This window comes from Fulmarus glacialis, unplaced genomic scaffold (assembly GCF_000690835.1).
Source record: "Fulmarus glacialis isolate BGI_N327 unplaced genomic scaffold, ASM69083v1 scaffold8463, whole genome shotgun sequence".
Classification (NCBI taxonomy): domain Eukaryota; kingdom Metazoa; phylum Chordata; class Aves; order Procellariiformes; family Procellariidae; genus Fulmarus; species Fulmarus glacialis.
The window spans coordinates 27,923-38,083 of NW_009204835.1; positions in this window are offsets into that span (position 1 = coordinate 27,923).

Consider the following 10,161-nt stretch of genomic DNA (forward strand, 5'->3'; position numbering starts at 1 on the left):
TTTTTGCACATTGCCAATGCCCCAAATCCATGCTTGTTCAAATTCATAGTGTTCTGGTTATTGAACTGAAAAAAATGTAAGTATCAGAAGATACTGAGAAGTCTGAAAAGACCCTGGAATTGTATTAAGATAAATCACAGCCCCCTCTTTTTTCCCTGGCATCTTGGCCAGTGTAAGAATTCCTCCATCATATCCCTTCAGCCTGAGAGACCAGCATAACTTCAGCCAAGTGACAGTCACCAGTCAAAATGCGAATCTCTTCCTACTGTCTAGGCTTTTCGCAAAGGGGTATTGAATAATTTGCTGTGTTATTCTGGAAAACTTAACGTTTTACCTTGAACCATATATTTCTTAGATAGCAAAGCAGTTGTGAAAGCAAAATCAGTTGGTGTTGCAACAGTATATATATAAAAATAAAATAACCTTAAACAGTACCTTATGTTACTTTAAATAGTACAGTGAGAAACAGTGAACTTGTATACTGCATTTACTCTGTAGGGCACTTTCAACGAAGCAGAAGAATAAAACTGTCTGATAGTTTTTCATCTGCAGGCACCCTTGCTCCCCACTGAGAACTTCAGGAAGTGCAGGAAAGGAGAGCGTGAACTGATTGCAGGTCTCCTGAGCTGAGGAGTGCATGTACTTGCTGTACAAGGCGGGGTAAGAGAAGAATACTAAAGTTGGTATGGAGTAAGTTCCCCAGGGAATGATAGTCATGTAGGAAATTACTACCTGCAGTAAGTCTAAGCCAGAAGGAGGAAGAAGTTGCACCTGACATAATAAGGCTTTCTATAGTTCTAGGGAGTCACTAGCTACATAGTAGACTTCTCTCAGTGAAGAGAGGGTAGGGTACAAAACATGAAACAAACTCTTGAAGCCAAAGTAACCCAAACGCCCCCAAAATTTTTAGCATGTGAATAGACTTGATATTTGAGAACCCTGAAGAATTTGAAATTTGTCCTCTGCATACAGAGCTCTGAATATGCATTTAAGGTGACTACAGAGCAAAGCATTCCTGAATTACTCACAGGTGAAACAAGTGAGTTCAAAGTCCAGAGAAGGATCTAAAGAACCTAGCCAGAGATTAATACCTAAGGTTACTGATTTCATGCTGTTTGATCCAGTGCATTTAAGGACACACTTGAAATGTCTGTGCTCTATGACCATCAGATATGTAACTTGGCTGTGGTAATAGCAGGCTGCGCTCTCAGCTAGCTCATTAGGTTTGCCAGTGCTAGGGCATCAGCTTGACAGTTGTTAGTTTGAATTTTGGAAGAGATAAGCGGTTCATAGACCATGAAACTAATTACTGTGCTTATTAAGAAGTGTCATACTAAATCCATCTAAGACTCATCATTAATTTTATCAAATAATCTCATTAAAGTGGGAGTAGATTAGTAGAGCAGAGGGGGTTTTTTTGTACAGTGCTCAGCATAATAGAGCCTAAATGCAGCTGAATAACTTGAGTAATTTCAGCTGTGTTAGGAATTGTCCTCTGGGTTGAGTCTAGCATTAAGTTTGTTATCAAGCACAGAAGGAAAATGGGTAACTAGCAAGCTGGTGGAAACACAACTGAATACTGGGTTGATACTATGCAGGGTAAGACTAGACAAGCCTTTAGCTATCACTTCAATTTTTTGTCTACTAAAGACCAAAGTTTAGAACTAGCACAAAACTTGAGAGATTTATCAAGACTTTCAGAATCCCTTTTCAAGGTAAGTTTGGGGGGTGGTGGTTAATTTTTGTTTAAACCTAAATAACTACTAAACTTTATTCTGTCCTTTAAAAGTGGTATTTCTAGAGAGGCTACTTTCTAAGTTGATACCTTGTTTTTCCTGTGAGCATACCCCTTCCCACATGCTCATTCTTAATGCTGTGATGCCTCTCTGCTGTGCAGCCACATACTGCAAGAGTGAAGAAACTTAATGGCATCAGTTCCTTCATCTGCTTCACTGAGTGAGTGTGTTACCAGTAATGCTGGCACGCATGGGACTGGAATGGGGAGGGCTGAAATAACTTCTACAGTGCCTCCTCCAGATGTCAAAGCACAGCCTTTGTGTGGTGCTGCAATGCCCTACAGCGAGCTTGGGTTGCTAAGTTAGAAGCTATAGTTAGAATTAAAGAGGGCATCAAACAGGGATAGAGTAAGGTAGGTTATTTAGCAAAATCCATACCAGCTCACTATATTGGAAAACAAATTGCATGAGAGAGCGCTGCATGAAAGTAGGAAAACCAGAACCTCATCCCTTGCTGTATGTTTTAAGGAAAGTCCTTGTACAAAGGAGGAAGAATTGTTGTGGCAAAAATGCCAGTACATACAACCTAAGGGAGGATTTTGGTTTTCCCACCCTGATTTTGGCTGTGATTAAGGTCAGGAGTGGCAGAAAAGTTTTCTTTGCTGTCTGCCCCCTAATGATTTGCTTCAGATTGCTGCTTAAATCTGAAGATGTGACACAGCTGTTGCAAAATGCAGTGATTGGAGTGATAGGTTTCCAAGGTCTATGTGTTTATTGTGTTCTGTTTGTGGTGGTCCACTCAACATTGTTTACAAATTGCCTTTTCTGTCTGCCAGTGCTTTAAATTCTTCCTAGAGTCTTAAAAATAAGCTTTGTTGAGAGTCACTGTGCCCTTGTGTTTCTTTACAGGTGTATTGTTTTTTCCACCTGGAAGTTTAAGGCAGAATTCAGTGAAACTATACATTTGCTCTGAACTGTAGGACATCCTAGAAACTGTAGAAATCCTGAGTGCCCCATGGTGCACCTACTCTTCATGCCCAGGGAGCCTGGGCTTAGGTGTATTGACTGCAGGATCTGCATAGTGGCTCTGGTAGATGCTTCTCAGAAACATGGTGACACAGGGCTGGTGGTTGTATTCTGGGTCAGTATCAGGAGTACAGCTTCTGTTGACCTAGTGTATGGGGAAAAAATCACTGGTGGTATGATCCAGAAACATGAAACTTGATAATGTTACTTTTTTTTTTTCCCTTCATTTTTCTGGTTATACTTGTCCTTCCAGTAAAATAAAACTACTATTTTCTGGATGTCCACGTGGGGCTGTGTTTCCTACTACAAGCTTGAAAGTCACCTGGGCAATACCAATGTAATATAACTGCTGAATGTCTCCAATATAAGTGTTCAACTGTTCATTTTCTTTATTATCAATGTGAAACTTACCAGTTGAATCACTGATCATTTCTGATGTCTTAGGATAGTTTTCGTCTCTAGCAAACTTTCTTCAAGTACTTTGTAAGATTAGAAGATTAACACCTTTGAGTTTTGTATTTGTAATCTTACGTAAATGTTACAAGATGTAGTTTGTAACTTTGAGCAGGAGATGGAGCCAAACTGGACTAAATGCAAAAAGGAAATTTGCTTTGTTGTTAAAGTTGAGGGTAAAATCAAAGCTTTTCTATGAGGTTTTTGGAATTCCAGAGACTATTACAGTGGTCATGAGGATCCTGAACAAATAGAGAAATACAAATTATAAATAGTTTTACATGGACAAGACTGTAAGTAAATGGGAATAAATTACACTTCTTGCTTAAAAATTTATAAAAGCCTTTAAGATTTTAATAATTTGCTAAAATGTTCATATTGGGTAGAACTGTGCCATTCCAGGAAAATGTGTGCATAAATTTATGTAAAAAATAAACACTGTCTAGGTAAAGTAAAAAAAAAAAAAAAAATCTGAAAAATTGTCATGAAAGTGTAAAAATCTGGTTCCTCTATGAGAAATGATTAATAATTCTTTCTAGTGAATGAAGTCATTGTTCTCTCCTTGCAGCTGAACCTGTGGTGTGGGAGTTGATTCCCAAGGCAGGGATGAACAGAGGGGTCAAACTTCTGTTACAATTCTTCCCTCAAATTGGAGGTATGAAGGGAGTTACCCTGACTGTTGAAGTTGGCAACTGCTGGGATACTCTCAGCTGCTCCCATCTAAGTGTATTTATCCATAGGCACACAAGAGCAGTTCTGAAGAACAGCTGCTATGCTTTTGGAGCACCAGGTTCTAACAGATAACAGCTCTTCACCTGGGGAGGAATGATACTTTTTTATTGATTCTTAGTGGAGCCCTGCTGATTTTACAAGCTGAGAGTCCTCAGATACTGTTTCAAAATATTTTCCTAGGGAAAGGTAACCTTAGACCCTGGAAAGTCTTTATTTCCAGCATCTGCTTTCATTCCTCATTAGACACAATGGATGCTTTTACTATCTCCCTAATAGTCAGCAAAAGCATTCCCAGTAACAAAATCTAAATCTTTTCACATGTGCACTTAAGTTCATTTCACTAGTGATACTACCTTACTTTTCAAAGAGGGTTATAAAAGAGTGGATTTGGTTTTACAGAAAAACAAATACGTAACATTTCCTTTTAGTGCAATTATAAGCATATTTGGGGATTATTTTGATTAGAGGCATTTTTCACCTCAGTCCTGGCATGATGTCTGTCTTCTCCCTCTTACAGTCAGCTGAAGTGCAGAGAAGCTGGTTAGGCTGAGATCCTTATTTCTGGTTATTCTGCCTTGCTCTTCCTTTAGTGTAGTTTTTACTCTTCTCCGTTTGTCTTTCCTTTGCTACCTCTGACTATAACCACGAGGGGGCATCTCTTGGTTTTGTTAACCTTGATTGCCTCAAGTTCAGCTTTTCCATTTTAGTTTTCTGCCTATGTAATGTTTCTTATATAATGCAGCAAGAATGATGGACAAAATCATTGTTCTGTAGTCCTTGGATTCCTCTGTTGCTGCAGTTTGAGCTAAGTGTTAACTGTGTTCAAAGAGAATACATTTAGCCTATGAATTTTTGTAACAAAAAAATTCAGTGAGCCCAGCATCAGTTTTCAGTGCTACTGAATCAGCAGCCACTTCATGTTGCACTTCACTTCTAGGAAAATTGCATTATTCTTCTGAAATACTTCCAAACTTCTATTAGCTAAGGCAAAGAAGAACTTGTAATTTCTTACTATAATCATGGCTTGCATTTGAGATAGCTTTATTCCTCTGTGTGGAAATGTAAATATGAGAAACGACATGCATTTTCTCAGGTTCTGATGCCTGACGGTTCCCACCATTCTAGAAATGAGATTTACATTGGGCGGGATCAGCATTTAGAATCCACTCTGCAACTATGCCTGAGAGAATGTATTGCTAAGGTTACAGGACCTCAATAATATGGTATCTACGCATACTATGCTTTAAATAGGAGGTATTCCAGACAGAGCATGTGTGTGAGTCAGAAGTACAACATCTAGTTGCTGTTGATATCACTAAAGGTTGTAGGCAGATGCTGCTGGAGCTTTGAGCACAATGAAAATCTGTCTCTGTCTCTCCCGAAGAGCTCAAGTTTTTCTACTTAGTTTAACGATAATGCATCCATGACCTTCAGTGTTCAGATCACCCAAACAGCATCTAGCCAGCTGGATGTAGGCCCTCATAGTGCAGGAGAAAACACTTCACTCCCTTGCTTAAACTGGGGGGAAGTCTGAGCTTGTAAATGAATTTCTGGTCAGTTTTAGAATTCAAACTTGTAAATATTGAGTAGCTGGAATTTCTCAAAATACACCCATCACTGTTATGGTTACATAACCCTTTCAAAAGAACAGTCTTTTGCCAAGCCTCTTTGTTTTATGCATGACAGTTCTCTGACTACTTTTCAGTCAGTGCCCCAGTATTTTTGGCCCCCAGGATTTTCTGTGGGCCTTAACCACAGTTGACACAGACTGAGGGTGAAGTTCAAGCGGATCTTCCTTGATTGGTGCAGGATCCTGGGCATTATTGGGTTTGTTCTCTGGTTCATTCAAAGAACAAATTTCCAACAGAAAAACGCTCTGGTGGACCAGGCAGTGCTCCTGAGCCCAAGTTTTAAATCACTCGGCTTCTCTTTGCCTTCATGAATCCTCTCTTACCCCACAAAGATAATTATGCTGAAGCTTGTAAGATGGCTCTGATGCTAAAGAACGAGATTCAGATGGGTGCCTAGGTAGGTAGATGGATGCACAACTCGGAAGCATGGCAACATTCAAATCTCTTCTTTAATAAGGGACACTCTAAAAGGTGTGTTCACAACTGTACTTACAGAATATATGTAAAAGCTTTCTTGCATAATGGTCTGTGTATCTAGATTAAGTCTGTAAAAGGTCTTTTGCAAATTTCAGGGTAAATAATAGAGCGGAACACACACAGTTGTGCTCCTTTAAAAGAGGTGGGGAAGTAAAATAGCTGGCATTGTACTAGTGTGTCTCGCCTGACTCCCTAATGGCCATTTGGAGTTGTCTCCTTGGGGAGATGTCTCCATCTGCTACATAAGACATCAAGGGTCCAAGCTGTAAGAGAATCACACATAGATTAGATGCTCAAGGTAGGTCATATAAATATTCCCTCAGTGTCCAGTGTACAGGTAAAGCAGGGAGATCACAAACTGGATGGAGGAGGAGGACTTTGTTTTCATGAAGTAATAACCTGGTGGGTAGCTGGAATAAACAGGAGAAATTGGAGAATGCTTGCTTGCTTTCTGCTTTTTAGTTCCTCCTCTCCATTCCTCAGGAGGCTGGGGCACTCTCTGGATGTAGAGTAGTTGTTCAAACAGTGAGTAAAATGTTCACTGTCAGAACAGGGATCAGCTGGCAATATTCAGCACAGTACACTTCTGCTTTGTTGTCTAATTCCTCATTGTTCTTGAGTTGCTGAGTGAAGTGGCTTGGGCTGATTTCTGGAACGTGCAGCAAGACGAGGGGAAAGCATGGATGGATACAGCTGGTGCAATAAAACTAGAGAGGAGGTTCCCAGGACAGCCAGGGCGTTGTTTTCATCTTGACTATGTAAGAGTTCAAGAGAAGTGGCTTCACTGTGGGAGCCCATGGGGGGCTCTGAGGTAGCAGAAGGGTGTGTTGTGCTGGTTCTCTGATATACCACCAGCTTCTAGGAGAGCAGGCCAGAATCATGAACTTGGAGACTGGAAGTCAGACAAGGACTTTGGATTGTCGGGTGTGTTTGCTTATTGAACCTCCTTGCACAGAACAAGTCCCTTCTGTCTGATCCTTCCGAGGTCACCTGGCAATAAAAGGAAGGACTGCTCGGTGGGTTGCAGTTTCAGATCGGTGACAAGAATTTGCAATGTTATTCATACCACGTGCTCCTAAGGAATCCCTGAATGGAGCCCTAGGATCTACGTGTGGGTTTTTGCACTGGCTGATTGTGGAGGCTGTATTAATAACTCTTTGTTGTGTAAGTGCATAGATGTTGGCCTGTGTCGAAAGAGAGATAAAGGGGTGGACAAAGGCCGTGATAAAGCTCTCTGGCACTTGCTTTGTGACATTCAATAACTCAATGGCTGCTGTTGTCTTTGTCTGTAGGGAAGTTTTGCTCACAAAACCACTTGGAGGACTCAGTCTGTGCTACAAACAGCATTACTGATGCCACTATGTTTCTTTGCTCTCTGTGAATTTCTAGATGCCAAAAAATCCAAGGCAGGATCCAAGATGCTCCTGCATTCTCTTTGCAGAGAAACCAAAGAATATGGGCTGGGAAAAACTCTGTTTGGTCTGCATGCCATCCCTCCCGAGCAGCGTCACCAGCATTGCCAGTTCCTATGAGGTACTCTGCTTGGTGACTGGAGAACTTTATTTAGCAGGACACACAATCAAGCAGGTGCAATTGGGAAACTATTAAGAGCAAAATAAAAAAGGTTTTGAAAGAAGCTAATTAGGTACATGATATCTAGAATCACATCCATGGATAACTTAATTATGCATTGCATAAATGCACTGTTTATGAATAAACTATAATATCCTGTCAGTCCCTAACTTCTACATGTTTTTCATTCCACCAGGACTTGGATAATAATTTTATGAACCAATTTCCTCAGAGCTGAGCACCCTTTATGCTTTGCAGTTTCTCCTGACTTCACTTTTCAGGAGCTATGCACAGTGACTGCAGTATGGGTGTGTGTATAATGGCTTGGCAGGTCTCCACAGTTGTGGAATTTACAACCATCGCTCTGTGTATAATGCTTGGAACAGTTTTTTTTTTTTATTTCTGATGGATGATGAATTAGGCCATCTGTCTCCAATGTCTGCTGACCCTTCCCCCCCACTCTCCTCTTTCCTGGTATGTTGGCACTGTCGCACAGTCAGCCAAGGTCAAGGTCTGGAGCCCGGGTCTGTGACCTTCACGGCTGAGACCATGATGGCTCAGTCCTCAGTTTCCTAGGGTAATTCTCCAGTATGTTATGCACCCACAGGCCTGAGATGCCATGCAAGGAGGAGGGATCCATTTACAGTAACATTAAGAATGCGATAATAGGAACTTCCTTCACGCATGTAGCGAATACTTGAAGAGTACTTTATTTAAGCCTAAAGTTAATGAGTGGGCTAGTTTTTCAAAACATAAATGATTTGCACTAAAAATGGCAGAGGACACTTGAAATCAAATGGATTGAACATAGGTCTGAAAATGTTAAATGCAGACACACTTAGACATCACTGAGATGAAAGCTTGACGAAACAGAAATAGAAAGCCAAGTAAATTCGTCTTGGCTCATTCCATTTTGCCCCTTGTCTGAAATAAAAATATGATAGTGACGTAAGTATGAGTAGCGAAACAGATATGAAGGTTTACCCCTATAAACCAAGGTAGTATTAGTAACTGTAGAACTTGATCCAACGCTTTCTGAGATGAACGGGGATTTTTCTACTGACATTACTGGGCTTTGGATTAAGTGTGTAGATACAGAAGACTTCACGTAACAGCTTGCAGTGGTAAAGACCTCTGCAAGCACTTGGGGAATCTTTGGGAAGCTTTTCTGTAAACAGCTAGATCTTTAGCATGAGTGTAAGACTGGAAGGCTTATTTACTGCTGTTGGCAGTCATCACAGGAATATATGAGCGCCTGTGCAGCTCTGCAGGGAAGGGACTTCTGCAGTATTGCCAGTGGTGTTACAAAATGATGAGTCAAGTATTAAAAAAAAAAAAAATTGAGACTGTATGGAAATCATGAGGCTTTGTTTGTTTTTAAACAAAAGGCGGTAGGTTCTTTTTGTTTGATGCTTCTCTTTTGGCCTTTAAAGGTGCATACAAACCATACTTCAGAGCAGTTGTGTGTACCCAGGAAGGCCAGGAACTTCTTTTTAATTGAAACCTGAAATTCCTGTGCAGTGATATGACTCCATCACATAGGGCTAAAAGATGGTACGAGTATCATGAGATTTGCATTAACATCTTTGGAAGAGGTGATACTGAGCTAGCGGAGGGAATGATGGAAGGAGATTTAATGGAGTTGACGAGCAATGAGGAAATTCCTACACATGGAAAGTAATCAAAACACAACATCTGACGACACAGCAGATGTAGGATGCCTGGAAAAGAATAACTCTCTTGTCATTCTAGATCAGGATTTTCTCTGACAAGGGAAAATTATGAGTCATGCTATGCAAATTCTATGCACAATATTATTTAGCCCAACAACTCCCAGGGGTTGTTAGTTTTCAGCTCTTTTTTTCACCTGGCTAATTTCAAGTACATGTTTTTGCACTTGTTTTGGCTGCAGTGTTCAGAGGTTTGTCTTGCAGGTCCAAGCAGTTCTGTCTGGAGGTGAAGCGGCTGAAGAGATTGATGCTGCAGGATGGTAACTGCAAATACAAATAGCTGCTCTCACCCCTTGAGAAGAGTCCAGCCTCTATCAGAGCCTGCCTAGACTCAACTGTGGTTGTCTATTGACAGATGAGATTGCTGCTCTGAGATGAGGCCCTGCCTATGTTGCACCAAAAGGTTGGTCTTAGAGCAGTCACAGGTATGTGAATCCCTGCACTTGCCTGCCGTGGCAGACAAAGCGGCTGCACTGATTGGATGCTGTGCTACCCCCTCAGACGTGGTCCAGAGCGTACGTTCACAGGCACTTGCAGGACCACAGTATAGAGAATGAGTAGATCTGCCATGAGGGAGCCTTGGCCATCGGAGGCAGCACAAACATAGCCTCAGTTTTTCCTGCTGGGATTTAGAATCATAGAGTTATTTACGTTGGAAAAGACCTTTAAGATCGAGTCCAACCATAAACCTAGCACTGCCAAGTCCACCACTAAACCACATCCCTAAGCATCACATCAACACATCTTTCAAATTTAGCTTGAAAAACCATTAAACCTCTCTCTTTGTGACTTTACTGGGACTTC